The 15756-nt window shown below is 35.1% G+C and overlaps 1 pseudogene; it reads right to left on the bottom strand.

The window, feature by feature from the left end:
• Positions 1 to 4138: 4138 nt before the first annotated feature.
• Positions 4139 to 15311, bottom strand: LOC142628989 (limonoid 21-O-acetyltransferse-like; annotated as a pseudogene).
• Between the last annotated feature and the right edge of the window lie 445 nt (positions 15312 to 15756).

Raw genomic sequence — 15756 nt, forward strand, 5'->3', positions numbered from 1 at the left:
GTGTCCTTTATATAGTATTAACTATTACATGAAGACCGAACTTAGAGATAACTCTAGACACACAACCCTAAATGTTGGATGCCCCTAACCCTTAGTGCCATTGTGCGATGTATGTGTGTTCACCCATAAGTATAGAGAAAGAATATAAAGCATGGATGCTCAGTAGGTCAGCTCAATCATTAGGCTACTTAGGTAATGGCCTAAGGCCACCAAAAGGAAGAAAATACCCTCTCTCTCTCTCTCTCTCTCTCTCTCTCTCTCTCTCTCTCTCTATGTATATATATGCAGAAGGAAGTGCAGGATGCAGAAGCACAATATTATATAAATTCAAAGTAAGTATGGCGGTAGAACTAGCCAAGTAGTATATTAACAATGTATTAATTCAAAGTAATTAAAAAACAGAAAGTAGTTCATAGTATTGAAAATAGAACACTTACAATTTAACAGTTACAGGATTATAATATTTAGCAATAAGGCTTGAAATTGGTTACAAGCTTTGGAAGCAATAAGAGAATATCAGTGTGAGAAGAGAGGGGTGGAAGAAAGATGTGTTTTGCATAAGGGACATCCCCCCTTAAATAGGTAGAAAAAGCAGTGAATAGTAACAGTGAATAATGACTTTTTTCACTATTCATAACAGGTCTATGATCGACAATAAGAGCAAAATCGGGAGCTTTAGCAGAGAGCCGAACTTTATCAATTTGGCATTTTGTGCTAAAAGTGGTAGGGTAGTAGAAGTCTCTTATGGGGAGCAAGCAGTGCAATAGAAGGAGCTTTGGCAGGAATAAAACACTTTAGTAAGGGTGAAACACTTGATGGCCAGTTTAGCTAGAGGATTCAAATTTCCCCTAAGTCAAGAGTGGAGTACTTATCATGTCCAAATAGATCCGGATCATAAGGGTGATGGATTATTTGCAACAGAAGCTTTAGAAGATGCTTGTGAGCCTTCTTCTCCTGAAGTAACACAATTAGCAGCAACTACTTCTTGTCTCCGCTGGAGTTTTAGAAGGGCATTTAAAGCATCAGAGTCCTTGCGAATGTCATGAAGAGGGGATTTGCCCTTCTTGGACTTAGCAAGGGATTTGCCCTTCTTGGACTTAGCAAAGGATTTAGCAGCAGTTTTGGATAGTAAGTGCCTTAGCTTCTAGTTCTGGTATAGCTATATGCATTAGGGAATGAGCTTTAGTTATGGGAATAACATTGTTCAATGGGAATTCCCTGGTAACATTGTTAATAACATCTTGAGTATGTGGAAAGTTGTCCACCATTTAACATACCAGTGATGAGTGAGAACATCGCCTTCTTGAACCTATTGCCACTTTAAGATCCAGGGGACCTTGTAGAGCTTAACAAAGTGGAGTAAAGCAGGGAACTTAGCATTATAAGCATTAGTTTTAAAAACACTTGTGAAATATTTGAAAGAACCCACCAGTGGTCCAAGGAATATTTCAACAATAGGGCCTAATTGGGTCCACCAACGGGTAAACCAAAGAGGTAGATTAGCATTGAAATGTTTATCAAAGTTAACAAACCAGGAATGATACATATGATCATTCTAGTGAAGCATGAATCCGAACCAAGCAGTGATGTAATCATGATAGGAATAGGCAATATGAGGTTTAGGTAATATTCTGGTAGTAGGGTTGGGTCCCCATTTTTCTTCAGTATTAACATTGACTAGGAAAACACTATGGTAAATGATTTTTGAGGAATTGACTTGATCAGTGGTAGATCGAATAGTGATGGATTTCTCATGTTGCAGTATAGGAGAGTAGTATTGTAAGTTTTTCTCAGCATGTTCAAGGATCCAGTGGAACCGCTGAGGGAAATAACTAGTAGCAAGGCTGAGGGGATCACTAATTGATGCCCTGTTGGGCTCAATAGAAAACAAATTTTGGCAATATTGTTTTGCAATGTATTGGGAAGCATTGGGGTTTTTGGAATAAGACGGTTTAATAGGTTGATGAACAAGGGATAAAGCATATGGATCATAGGCTGTTGCAAAAATAGAGGAGTAGTTGGGTTTAGGAATGGTTTCTAAGTGAGTAAATCTGTTAACCACTTCTATAGCAGAAACAGGCTCTTTTTTAATAATTTGCTTAGTGGTTTCAGCAGGATGTTTGTCTTTCGATCTTCTACTTGCCATTGTGGCACTGTAGGAATTCACGAGCAAGGAAATCAAGGATAGCATTTTGGGATCCTTTAATATATTCAATATTAAAATTAAAAAACACTTAAAATAGCTTGCCATCTAGCAAAAATATGTTTTGAAGCAATATTTTCAACATCCTTTTCTATAACATACTTAGCACTTTTGCAATCTATACGTAATAAAAAATTTAAGTTTAACAAATCACTTTGAAATTTTGAAATAAATAGTACTACAGATAAAATTACTTTTATGATGGTACAATAATTTAATTGTGCAGTATTCCAGACTCCGGAGTAGAAATGAACAATTTGTTCAAACGAGTCTAGGGAAACAAGTTGTTTCAGAATTCCTCCATAACCAATGTCAGAGGCATCAGTTTCAACAATTTTAAAAACATTGACACTAGGAATACCAAGACAAGGTAGAGTTTTAGCATGAGATTTGATTTGTTTAACAAGAGAAGCATGGGCATCAGACCAAGGTGGAGGATTACTTTGTAGCCGATCAAAAAGTGGTTTATATTGTTTCCTCAAATCCTTGTAGAAATCTGCAACATAATTTAGTGACCCAAGAAATATTTGGAGCTGAGTTTTATCAGTTTTCACGTCAGGAAATTTGTCAGCAAATTGGAAAAATGCCCCTAGTGAATTCCAAAATATTATGAATGATATCTTCAATTCCTTTAGTCCTTTTACCATTATTTACATTGATGATGTTCTTGTTTATTCTAATTCCATTGATGAACACTAGAAACATATATATATATATATATATATATATATATATATTTATATATTTATTGAGGCTTCCTAGATTGCATTGTCCTAAAAATTATAATTAATAAAAATTTGTTAGGTTTTAAATCTGTATAGTTTTATTAGCAACCGTGTGAAACATAAACTTGTCTAGTTATAATTCATAGAGTATACAGGAGTGGTTAGACAATGTTTAAGTTACTGCTATTTAGAATACAGGAACAGGAAATCAGCTGAGTCAAGGAACATGTTTTACAACCATTTCAACCGATCAAAACTTAAGTTAACCGATCCAAACCGTTTCAACCGATCAGAACAGCTGAGTCAATAAGATGTGTTGACTGCTCTCTTGTATCTTCATTTCAAGTTGGCCTTTACTTACTCTCCTTTTAATTTTGTTGATCTTCTTGTTGCTTTCACAAAGCTTTTATTGTAATTTCATTCCAAAGTTTTCTCCCTTTTATTTATTGTTGCTCTCTTCTTGTTGGATAATTGAAAGAGTTTAAGTTTATGTACTATCTAGTCCTTTTTTTTCTTTTAATTTTTTTGAATAGTTCCTTTTCTTTATTGGCATCTACTTAATACTTATCCTTTTATTTAGTCTAATACTTAGTGAGGTTTTTTATTTTTAAATTTATTATATATATATATATATATATATATATATAAATCTAAGGTATAGTTTTTCTCCCTCCTACACGTTATGTATTGCATAGAATAGAAATCAGAAAGAAGAAGGAAAAAAAAAAGTTATATAGCTTTTTTCCCATCTACATGTTATCTTTTGTACAAAAAGCAAGATTAAGTTTTTATTTAGTCCGTTGAGCTTTTGACTTTGAGTGTATTACACTTTATGTACATATCTCTACAGCAAAATTAGATTTCTGTTGTATGCCGGAATAGATCTCATTCTCATTAATAAATATAAGAAAATATTTCACTTAAAGATATTGTCTTAAATCTCAAAATATATTGAGTCAACCATATTACCCACCACTCGGGATTTCTTTCCAAATGGCTTAATATTTCACAAAAATATAATTAACATTGATGGTTCATGATAGGTGTCACACTCGACAAATTTGAAAATGTATCAAACATTTTTACAATCAAACCAAGCAATTATAGTTTTAGATTGAAATTTGTTCATTAAGGAAAAAAAAAAAAACAAACAAACAAGCAATTCAGAACAAGTACTACAAGCTGTTTTTGCCTAGTTGAGTAGGAAATTCTATGGTGAAACAAAGGCAAGGAACTCCTTATCGGTTTCAAACTTAGTCATATCTTCTTCTTTCAAGTGAAACCATGCCTCAATTCCATCCCCCGATTTAGTGTCAATGAAACAACTAAATTCTTGAACGTAAATTTAGCTGAGCTAACCCATGCAGGTTTCCCCCACCCAAAATCAACCTCATATAGAGGAAACTTGCTCAAGCTGGTGAAGGAAAGCGTAAGCAGATCCCCTTTTAGGAAGCTAGAGGTGTTCTCTTTGGCATATTTTAAGTACAAATCACCTTGTTGGAGCATTTTAACAAAATTCCCATCAATTTTCTTAATCGCTTCTCTTATTGGTTTCATAATGCCATGGAAGCCCTCCTCGATGTCTCTGGCTGGTGTAGACATAGCATACCGGCTAATATTACCAAATTGATCATATGGAAGAGGCGGGTTTGTCTTGGATGTTAGGACATATGTCATCATGTATTGGTCATCATGTATTGGTCAATTCTTTGACAAAACACACTTTACTTACAACTAGGTAGATTTAGGATGTGTTTAATACTTCAAGAAACAAGGTTTTAAGATCAAGTGTTAAAGTCATGCAAATCTGTCCAAGAAACAGTAAAGAAGTGCTGTTTTTTAAATCTCGATAGCTAGTATCTATCGAGGTTTAAAAAGCTGTTTTAGCCCGATACTCAACAGCTACTCGATAGATAGGATATCTATCGAAATTTATGAAAAAATAGATTTTTAGTTATGATTTTCATTCAATCCGTGTGTACATGTTTAGACTTTCTTTTCTCACAACTCCAAATATATATAAGGATTATTTTAAAAGCCATCACAGGTTGCACAGTTGCCCGAGTGTGGAGGAAAGTGTTGGTCATAAAAATTGTGACTGGAAACATAATTTGCCCTAGTTCTTCTTTCTCTTGAAGAAGCTAATGCGTTTGTACACTGTTGGGTTTTGTGATTAAGTAGTTTCATGATCTTCATCATGTTAATGAACTGAAGAACTTTGCAGTCAACATTTTTCTCAAGTTAGTGATTAAGTCGCGTACTGGGATTTATGCATCTATTAGCTAGTCACGTACTGGAAGTCGTGCATTAAAAGGAGAGATTGCCATTACAGAACAAGTCCAATTGTGTATTGGGGTAAGGGTTCAACTGTAGGTTGGTATAAGGTACTGGGATTCCTTTACTTGTAACCGCTTGTTGTGATAATAGTAGATTCTCAGGAGTGATGACCCTAAAATCACCCGGTGGTATTTTTTCCTTAGAGATTTTCCTAATTCGTAAACAAATCACCGTGTTAACTTTATTTTTCGCTACATTTTATTTTAGTTGGTGATTTGTTTGTGCTGCTACGTATATTGTATGTTAATCTGATTAATTAATCAACTTGGCTAATTAATTGGTTAATTCATCACAAGGGGTTAATACATTCTTGGCTTATCAAGTGGTATCAGAGCAAGCATACTCTGATTAGGTTTTAATCTTTACTATGTGATCCATTGACCCCTGTTTGTCATGGATAAAGAACAGTCTCTTATCATACCTCATTTATTTTTTGGCACTTACTATGCATAGTGGAAAGTACGCTTGAGAGCTTTCTTGTAGTCTTTAGATGAGAAAGTGTGGCAAGCTGTGGAGATAGGCTAGACCAAGGCGAAGAAAGCGCTGGCCGATTGGAATGATGCTAAGATCAAGGCGGAAAACTTCAACAGCAAGGCATTGAATGCTTTATTTAATGCAGTAAAAAATGAGGAGTTCAAGAAGATATCCTTTACTGAAACTGCGAAGGAAGTATGGATCATCCTCTAGACAACCTATGAAGGAACCAAAGCTGTCAAGGACACGAAGTTTCAAAGGCTCACTACAAGCTTCAAAGAGATGAAGATGGTCGAGGATAAGTCATTTGATGAGTTCTATGCCAAGCTCAATGACATAGTGAACTCAGCCTTTAATCTTGGGTAAACCATTCCCGATCCCAAGATTGTGAGAATGGTACTCAAATCTCAACCCGAGAGATTTCATGCCAAGATCACCACTATTAAGGAATCAAAGGACATTGACAAAATTCCTTTGATAGAGCTGGTTGGCAATCTACAGACTTATAAGTTGGGTTTGACAATGATTGGGAAATCATGTAAAGGTAAGAGCATGGCATTGAAGGCCAAGAGTAGTGACACAGATGAGTCTTCAGACGATGAAGATTCTAAAATGAAGTACTACATTACAAGGCAATTCAAAAAGTTTATGAAGAATGCCAATGCAAAGGGCTTCGACAAGGACCTTAAGCAATCTAGCTCTTCTCAGTTTAAAAGCCAAGAATAATGGAAGAATGATGCTAGGAATGGTAGTTAGTACACTATTTCCTTAGGACCCAAGTGTTTCGGGTGTCAAGGCTTCAGTCACATGAAACAAGAATGCCCTATTTATCTCAAGACCATCGGGAAGAGCAAGGCACTTGCTGCTACTTTGAGCGACACCGAGCTTGAGAATGATTCCAAAATGAGAATGATGGAATCCTAAATGCCTTCACCGCCATTATCAATCCTATTGAGGGGATTGTAGAAGATGTGGATGAAGAAGAGGACTTGGTGGAGTCAAAGTTTGAGAAGACGGATGAACAAGATGACATCCACACAGCCTATGCAAAATTATACAAGGTCTCCAAAAAGCATTAGAAGTTGTACAGGTTGGCCACCAAGGAGCTCAGTGATGTGGAGCTTGAACGAGAAGAAATCTCCACAAGTTTGATGAAGCAAATCAAACTATTAAAGTATTGAGATTTGAGAACAATTTCTTGGCTGAGAAGACTAAGAAGCTTGAAGCAGAGATATTTCAAGTTAGAGCTGAACTGGAGAGGACATCAAGTGCAAAGCTTGATGAGATGCTCAGCCTTCAGAAATCTAATTCTGATCGAACTGGTTTAGGGTATGATTTCTTTTCTCCTAATACTACTTCCTCTAGTACTACTGTTTTTGTTTCTCCTGCTAATAATGTTGAATCTAAGAACAATGATGTCAAAACTTTGTTAGCTAGTGAGAACATAGACATGGGTAAATCTATCTTAGGAGCACCCCTAAGCTTGTTAAAAAAGAAACTAAAAACCCTAGGGCTAAGAAAGGTAATACTCAAAAGCCTATATATAAGAATCAGTATCTCTACCATCACTGTGGAGCAACCGGATACACTTGACCAAATTGCTATAAGTAGCTAGCCACTCAACAGAGCAACAATATGATCTCATCAGGAAACCAGAATTTGTTTTCATCCTCTTATGCGCCTCTTGAAGATCTCCTCAAAGCCTTCATGTTCCTTTTGAACTTGAACGGTTGCAATCCTTCCCCCTCTCCGCCAGTTCAAGGGTTCGCTAAAAGGAAAGGTTCTTCCAAGGTGTGGAAGGACAAATGCTCTAAGTGATTTAATCACTTTTCTCTCTCTCCCTCTATTTTTGTGTTTACATTACTTGCGTGTTTTGCTTTATTGTTTTTGAGTTAGTCTAGTTTTTATGCATTGCTTTACTTAACATGTTTTTGTTTGTTTGTTTTTAGTTTTGCTTTATTTAGTTTTTTTTTTTCATAAAAATAAAAAAAATAAAAAAATTAGAAAAACATAAAAACAGTATGTGTTTGAGTACATTGATACTTGTGTACCTTGGATGGCCATTAAAACAAAGTTTTCTAAATTTTGTATCTCTTTTAACTTAGATGAGCATCTCTATGCACAACTAAGCAAGTGAGCTTTATGACTCGTGTTTGTAATGAGTAAGATTAAGTAATCTCTTGTACTTAACACTCATATCACTCTTTTTGATGGGAAGGACTAGAAAATCTTAAGAGAAAAGCATAAATAATCATCTCATCACTGCTGCCTGTCAATCATGAAATGACATCTGTATGCTTCGGCACAGCAAAAGTGCAATGTCAAAAGCTTAACATAATTGGGTATTTCTTTTCTCTCTCTTGTATGCCCATGCATGATATGCTTAAAAGAAAATATGCAAAGAAAATTAAAAGAAAAAAGAAACAAAATACTTTATATATGATTGCAAGTGTGTCTTTTAGGAGATGTGGAAGTTATAGGATGTACCTTGAAGATGATAGTTCCTATCAAGCAGTTATGATTGTGTGTGAGTTAAATTGATTTACTCACATCTCAAGTCATTATAACATGTAGAGACTTATGCAATCTTGCGATATTTTTCACACACAACACGCAATATTCTTTGCTACTTTTGATACATGTGCAAGTACAATGTGATCTGGCCATCACAAGGAATACATGTGTTAATTTATACCCATTAAACTGTCTTGACTTGTTTTTGAAATATAAAATTGGTTAGACTTGTTTATTGTGTGTGTGTGTGTGTTTTGGATCTAAATTCTTGACATTTTTCTTGATTGAGAGATGATTTTGAGAGCTTAAAATTTTGTTTGGATCTTTGGTTGTGTAGCATGCTTAATTGCATTCATGTCTGTGCTTTTCTCTTATTTGAAAAACTATTTTTAAGCAATCTCGATCTCGACAGTTGTTGGACACCTTTCGACAGCTAGGCTATCTATTAAGCTCTTCAACTTCTTTTTATCGCAATCTTAATAACTTTTCAATCCATCGAGAAAGTTTCTGTTTCCTTGATAAATGCTCGATGGCTTCTCAATCCATCGAGCTCTTTTTGCTGTGGACACCTCTGGATAGCTTCTCGATAGCTAGATCTATTGAACTTTAAATCTCAACACCTCTTGATCTGTCGAGAATTATGGATTTCTATATAAAGGGTTAGCACGATTTCTGTTTCACTTTTCTCGATCTTTTTCGATCCTTTTTGACCTCTCACCTTCTTAAACACCTCTTTTTCATTCCAAACTTCATTCCTAGTCGATTTTTAGCCTAGATCAAGCTTTTCTTCTCTGATAAGGGTCTTTAATCCTTCATTTTTCATGCATTTTACGCATTAGACCTAGGTTTTTGGGTTTTTGAAAAATTTTGGGGTTTTTCAAAATTGATGAGGTTTTTGCGAAATTTTGGGATGGGTTTTGTATAATTGATCCTAAACGATCATGCATTGCATCACATTTGCATTTTAACAATGTTTCATGCATTTTAGACGTGTGTTTACTTTGTTACTAGGATTCCATTTTCTATCATATTGATATTAAATTGTTTGGTACTTTTTTGCTTGTCTCCCTCTCTCTCCTTCTTTCAGTCTACATCATGGCACCTAAGCATAAATCCACTCCATCCCAGAATCCTCTTCATTCTGGAGCATCTTCTTTTGATCCTACTCCTTCTTATCTTCGGTTTCGTGATGAGAAAGCCTGTAAGGACTTCTCGGAGAAATTCTCTTGATAAGACATTTATTCGAAACGCCAAGTCATTTTATCGGATTTCTCTGATACTAACCTTCCCACTGTCATCTACAGTAAGGGTTGGAAGTTAGTGTGTGGCATCCAGGTCACTTGTCCTTCCGTGATCATATAGGAGTTCTATTCCAATATGCACAGATTTGATTATTCAGCATCTCACTTTATCACTCGTGTTTGGGGTACGCGCATTATGGATATTGTATCCGAGGTGCTCCATGTCCCAAGGGTAGCGCATCCTGACAACCCCGACTGTGATCGTCTTAAGACTGTGTCTAAAGACGAGCTTATGTCTTTGTTCTATGAGACTCTTTCCTCTTGGGGTGATTGTCAGAATACCCGTTGCTCGACCTTTACTAAAGGTCCGAGGTTTCTTAACATGGTGATGACTTTTGTTCTTTATCCTTTGTCTCACTATAACTTTATCACAGAGCCTCGTGCTCGATTTTTGTTATCCATTCTAGAGAACCTCTCTATTGACTTTCTTTCTCATTTGATCCTCTCCTTTATAGATGTCTATAAGGATACAGCGATCCATGATAAGCTTATCTTTCCTTTAGTTATCATGAGGAACCTTCGCCATTTTTCTATCTTCTTTCCCATTTTCGATCATTTCCCTATCATGTGTGCCATTGATAACTATTAGACGGAGTAAGGCCTAACTTCTACTGAAGTGGCCACGGGTTGAGACGGTGACACCTCTAGCTTCTTCAGCTCCATCCACATCCGCTCTTTCTTCTTCCATGGATGGTGTGACTCTCGAGGAAATTATGACATAGCTTCAATGCATGGATGCTCGTCTTGACACTCTTAGTGATGAGTTGTGTCAAGGGAACACTTGTGTCGGTCGTATTTCATGACGATAGGCTCGCCTTGGTGGCTTCGTTGAGTCTCCCACTCCTCTAGAGACTTCTAAGGATGAGGACGACAATGGTGGCTTTGATGGCGGTGGTAATGAGGATGATGGTGCTAGCTCTTCCAGTGTTGATGAGACGACTGCTTGAGTTACTTGCCCTTTGTCATTCGTGACAAAAAGGGGAGTAGTTTTAGATATGATAGTAGTCAAATATTTATGGAGAGAGTTAGTACATGAGATTTTTGTTAGGGGGAGTGTCTATACTTATTGAGGGATGTAGTGAGGACTTATGTATCTTTTCTTTTCTTTATATTTTATATACTTAGTTTTTGTACCATTAGTCTTGTGACCACTTTGTGATAGCAAACCTTGTACTCTTTATTGATATATATATATATTTGAGGTTATTATTACATTTTCACCTATTTCTTCAAATGTTGTTTCTTTTCTCTCTTTATGCACATACTTCTTGTCACTGCATGCAATCTTTTATTTTTGTTTCACACTAAGATGCCGTGATGAGTTTTGTTTAAAGTGTTTCAGAAATATAGGTTGTCAAAGTCTTCCTTGCCATGAACTCTTTTCTTGCAAAGTTTTTCAAGATTTTGTGTTAGGATAGATTTTATTGTATTCAACAAGTGAGTATGAGTTGAGTGATTTATGACTTCTCTCATATGTTCATTTGTTTGTCGTGATTTTGTCACGGATTGCCAAAATGGGAGATTGTTAGGACATATGTGTTTCATGCTAGGCACATATGTCATCATGTATTGGCTAATCTTTTGACAAAATACATTTTACTTGTAATTGGGTAGATCTAGGATGTGTTTAATACTTTAAGGAACAAGGTTTTGAGATTAAGTGTTAAAGACATGCAAATCTGTCCAAGCTTGACAGCTAGTATCTATCGAGATTTAAAATGCTGTTTTAGCCCAATGCTCGACAACTGCTCGATAGATAGGGTATCTATTAAGATTTATGAAAAATAGATTTTCAGTTCTGATTTTCATCCAATTTGTGTGTACATGTTTAAGCTTTCTTTTCTCACAACCCTAAATATATATAAAGATTATTTTAAGGGCTCTCACAGGTCGCATAGTTACATGAGTGTGGAGCAAAGTGTTGTTCATGCAAATTGTGACCAGAAACCTAATTTGCCCTAGTTCTTCTTTCTCTTGAAGAAGCTACTGCGTTTGTACGTCATTAGGATTTAGGACCAAGCAGCTTCGTGATCTTTATCGTGTTGATGAACTGAAGAACTTTGTAGCCAACATTCTTCTAAAGTTGGTGATTAAGTCGCGTACTAGGATCCGCGCATCTATTGGTTAGTCATGTACTGGGAGCCGTGCATTAAAATGAAAGATTGTTACTATAGAACAAGTCCAATTGTGTATTGGGGTAATGGTTCAACTGTATATTAGTATAAGGTACTATGATTCCTTTACTTATAGCCGCTTGTTGTAATAATAGTGGATTCTTAGGAGTGATGATCTTAAAATCACCTGATGGGGTTTTTTCCTTAGAGGTTTTCCCCATTAATTCGTAAATAAATCACCATGTCAACTTTATTTTTCGTTGCATTTTATTTTAGTTGGTGATTTGTTTATGCTGTCACGTATATTGTATGTTAATCTGATTAATTAATCAACTTGGCTAATTAATTAGTTAATTCATCACAAGAGGTCAATACATTCTTGGCCTATCATTAGTTCACAAGTTTACAACATGAAGAATACTGTAGATCTTATTTGGGTCTGGTTTTGGTTGAGTAGCAGCCATGAAGCGGCTTCATATGAAAGCAAATAAGGCCTCAATGAGAGTTGGACGCAGGCATTTGATGCTCTTGTCGTCAGAGCTGTATTTGTTTCTAATTTTTGCTATAGCAGATGCATCAAAGATAAACCTTTTTGTCACAATTTTATCCTTTGTAATCCCAATATTCGGATTGAGGCTGGATAAATCTTGAAGTGGGAATAGCTTGGCAGAATCCATTGGAGAACTCATTATGTTGCCATCACCACGAGCGATAGCAGACTAGTAAATATTTTTACTGGTTCTCGTTTAGGCTCACCATTAACATAATTTTTTTACCTATCTCTAATAATCCTTCACATTAGTAGTTGTCTACTTTCTCACCAAAAAAAAAAACATTAGTAGGTGTCAAATTTTTTGTCAAAAATTTTTGTGTCTCTAAATTTTATCAATTAATATGGAAAAACTTAAAGCTAACACATTTTACAAATTGATATGGCCATAAATATAAAAGAAGTTCTAGGTCCACAACATTTTCAAAATAAATTTTAGATAGTAAGTTATTACTAGTTCTAATTTGAACATGTTTATTTGAACTCATCACTGAAAGTACTTTTTTGTCCAAAAGTAACACCCAATAACAACTTGATATATAAAATTTGTTGTGAAATTTTTTGCAAATATTGTGAATATAGCATTGTTCTAAATACAATTGGTTGGCTTCAAGCCTTCAATAAACTAGTAAATGAATATTTTAATATATATATATATATATATATAATTTTTTTTTTTGTAATCAGTGACACCAATTTATAAGCTTTTATATTGTCAAATCTATAGCATCTCGTGTCACTCAATTAATATAGTGTTGTTTGTTGATATTGTTGTGTTTGTTTTGTCTTTAGCATCTTATAATTTATCAAAGAGACAATAGTGTATTGCTAGACATGAATAATTAATCTTTACCAACAAACTAGTATTTTATATTTGCAATTTTTGTTTGCCTATTTGTGGTCTGTCCTTTTATATATATATATATATATATATATATATATATATATATATATATATATATATATATATATTTTTAGTTTATTTTGAGTTAGCCCTTAGGGGTTTTGAAGGAAACGATGGAGGAGTTTCATTTGTGAGACCAATTCAAGTCAAGTAGTTTGCTATTTGTGATATAGCTTGAATATAGAGCCTTTAAAGTTGGTAGCTTCAGCCTAGTATTCCTTTCGTGCACTGAAAATGTTGTTTTCGACGTGGTTGAGTGGCATTAAGACACCACTTGACCGGTTTTAAAGAGAGATCAGTACTGCAATTAGGCCAGAGAAACTATAAATATATATTTTCTAGTATTTGATTATTGTGAGAGAGTGATTTGGGTGTATTGTAATGAAATTTTCTTTTTGTCACTGACCGTATGTCCGGCATGGGTTTGGTTTCCCTCAAGTAGTTTTTTTAATTAGAATCTCTTTTTATTTTAATGAAAATCTGTCATATCATCCGCTATCTAAATAAAATGTAAAAATTAAAACTCACTATCACTTGTTACTGTGTATTTAAAATAAAAGAAGATACCTAATTAAAAAAGTGCTAGAGGTAAGTTAAACCCGTCCGACATAGGCCTAAGATTAAATTATGTCAATTCTTGGTATTATCTTTTGTGTGATTATGTCTTTTTCTTTTTCTTTTTTTTCCCTTTTGAGTTTTCTTTGTTCTATTATTGATTTTACAGATTTTTTCAAGTTGATAATAATTTTCATAATTAATTTTGTATGAGTGTATTTGGACGTCAACTCTCTCTCTCTCTCTCTCTCTCTCTCTCTCTCTCTCTCTCTATATATATATATATATATATATATATGTCAGCATATCCCTTGCATCCCACGCCTTTGTTTTTTAACATGACTGAGTGAAGTACAATAAAATTTGCCACTTGCATCCTAAGTAAACTTCAAAGTCCAAAGTTCCAAACCTAGTATAATTATGTTCCAAATAGTACTATTAGTTCTATAGTATTAGTTCTTTGAGACCTGCTTCTCAAAAAAAAAAAAAAAAAACTTTAAGACTTTTTCCACTCTTCCCGTATGTATATTAAAATAGGAGTACTTGGTATTCTTAAAAAAAAAAAATTCCAAATAAATGTCTCAAATAATTGCCTCGTTGATTGGTGGTGTGAGGGACTGCTTTGGCTTCTTTATTTTACCACCTTGCCATTCTCTATTTTTCTCTCTTTTCTTAATTTATTAACTCATATATGAAAGAGAATCCCTAATAAGCAATGGTATATACCCAACAAATCTATACAACAAATTTCACACATTTAATACTATTTTATTATTAATTATCAAACTTGTCATCTTAGACAATTATAAAATTTGTTGTGTGCGTGTGCGCATAGCGTGATTAAAACTGCGTGACATTAGCTTTTATTCTTTGTTTCTTCTGTCGCAATCATTTTTCAGAAGTTATATCTAATCAATTTTAAGATAGGGTTAGAAAGTATATATATATATAATCATTTTTCAAAGAAATCAACAACGTTGGTTGAATTGGGCAATGCCTGCATTTTTATTTTTATTTTTATTTTTATTTATATATGATTTAATACAACCAACGAGTTGTAAGTGGTATATGGTCACATCAATTTATGTGCGACTTTTTTTTTTTTTTTTTGAGAGCGAAATAAACCAATATGCATTTAATAAAATGGAGTCCTGGTACATAGCTTCCAATGCAACTGGAGGTGCATCTTCCATCCAATACATATCCTCATTTAAGGAACTAGCATACCTAGCTAAAACATGAGTTGCCCTGTTACAATTTCTTTTAACCCAATTAAAAGACACCCTTCTAAGGCCACGGGTAAGCCATTGAATATCTGCAACCACATTCCCACAAACTGACAGATCCGGACTAGAAGGCAGAGCTCTCATGACATTTACACTATCACCTTCAATTATTAGCTCAGAGAATCCCACATCAATTGCAAATTCTACAGCTTTTCTGCATGCTAATAATTCTGCTTCTTCATTGTTCGAAACTGGCAGCCCAATTGTAGATAACACAGCCATAACCTCTCCTTGTTCGTTCTTGATCATAGCCCCAAGTCCAGACCGGCCTCTCTCCCTAAATATGGCAGCATCAAAATTCAATTTGAAGAAAGGGGAAGGTGGTGGACGCCACACATTTCCTTCCATCTCCCTCTATATGGCAGCAATTTGGACAGCAAGTTGCTCGTGCACCTGTACATTCTCCTCCAGCCATTCCGCAGCCCTTGTATTCAACCATCTCGGATCCTTAAGCTTCCCACCATGCATCACACAATTTTGCTGGTTCCACAACATCCAGGCTTGCACCAAGAACAGCTCCATCTCCTTTGGTTCCAACCTGTTCATTAAAACCTCAAAAAGCTGCAATATATCCTGCTGGCTAAGAGAACATTTCTGCAGTTTGGTCCGACTTCCAACCCACACATCGTAACAATAGTTTACTAAAAAATCATTTTTTTTAAAAAAAAAGCCCTCGTATCAATTGTATCAAATTGACTTTATGAACTCCCTCGTATGATGAAGTTTATTTGTTAGTCGAGTGTACCCGTCCAAATGGTGCCGAGACCTCGTCACTGCCCCTGCAAAATGGACC

Source organism: Castanea sativa, chromosome 3, assembly GCF_040712315.1.
Source record: "Castanea sativa cultivar Marrone di Chiusa Pesio chromosome 3, ASM4071231v1".
Lineage (NCBI taxonomy): Eukaryota > Viridiplantae > Streptophyta > Magnoliopsida > Fagales > Fagaceae > Castanea > Castanea sativa.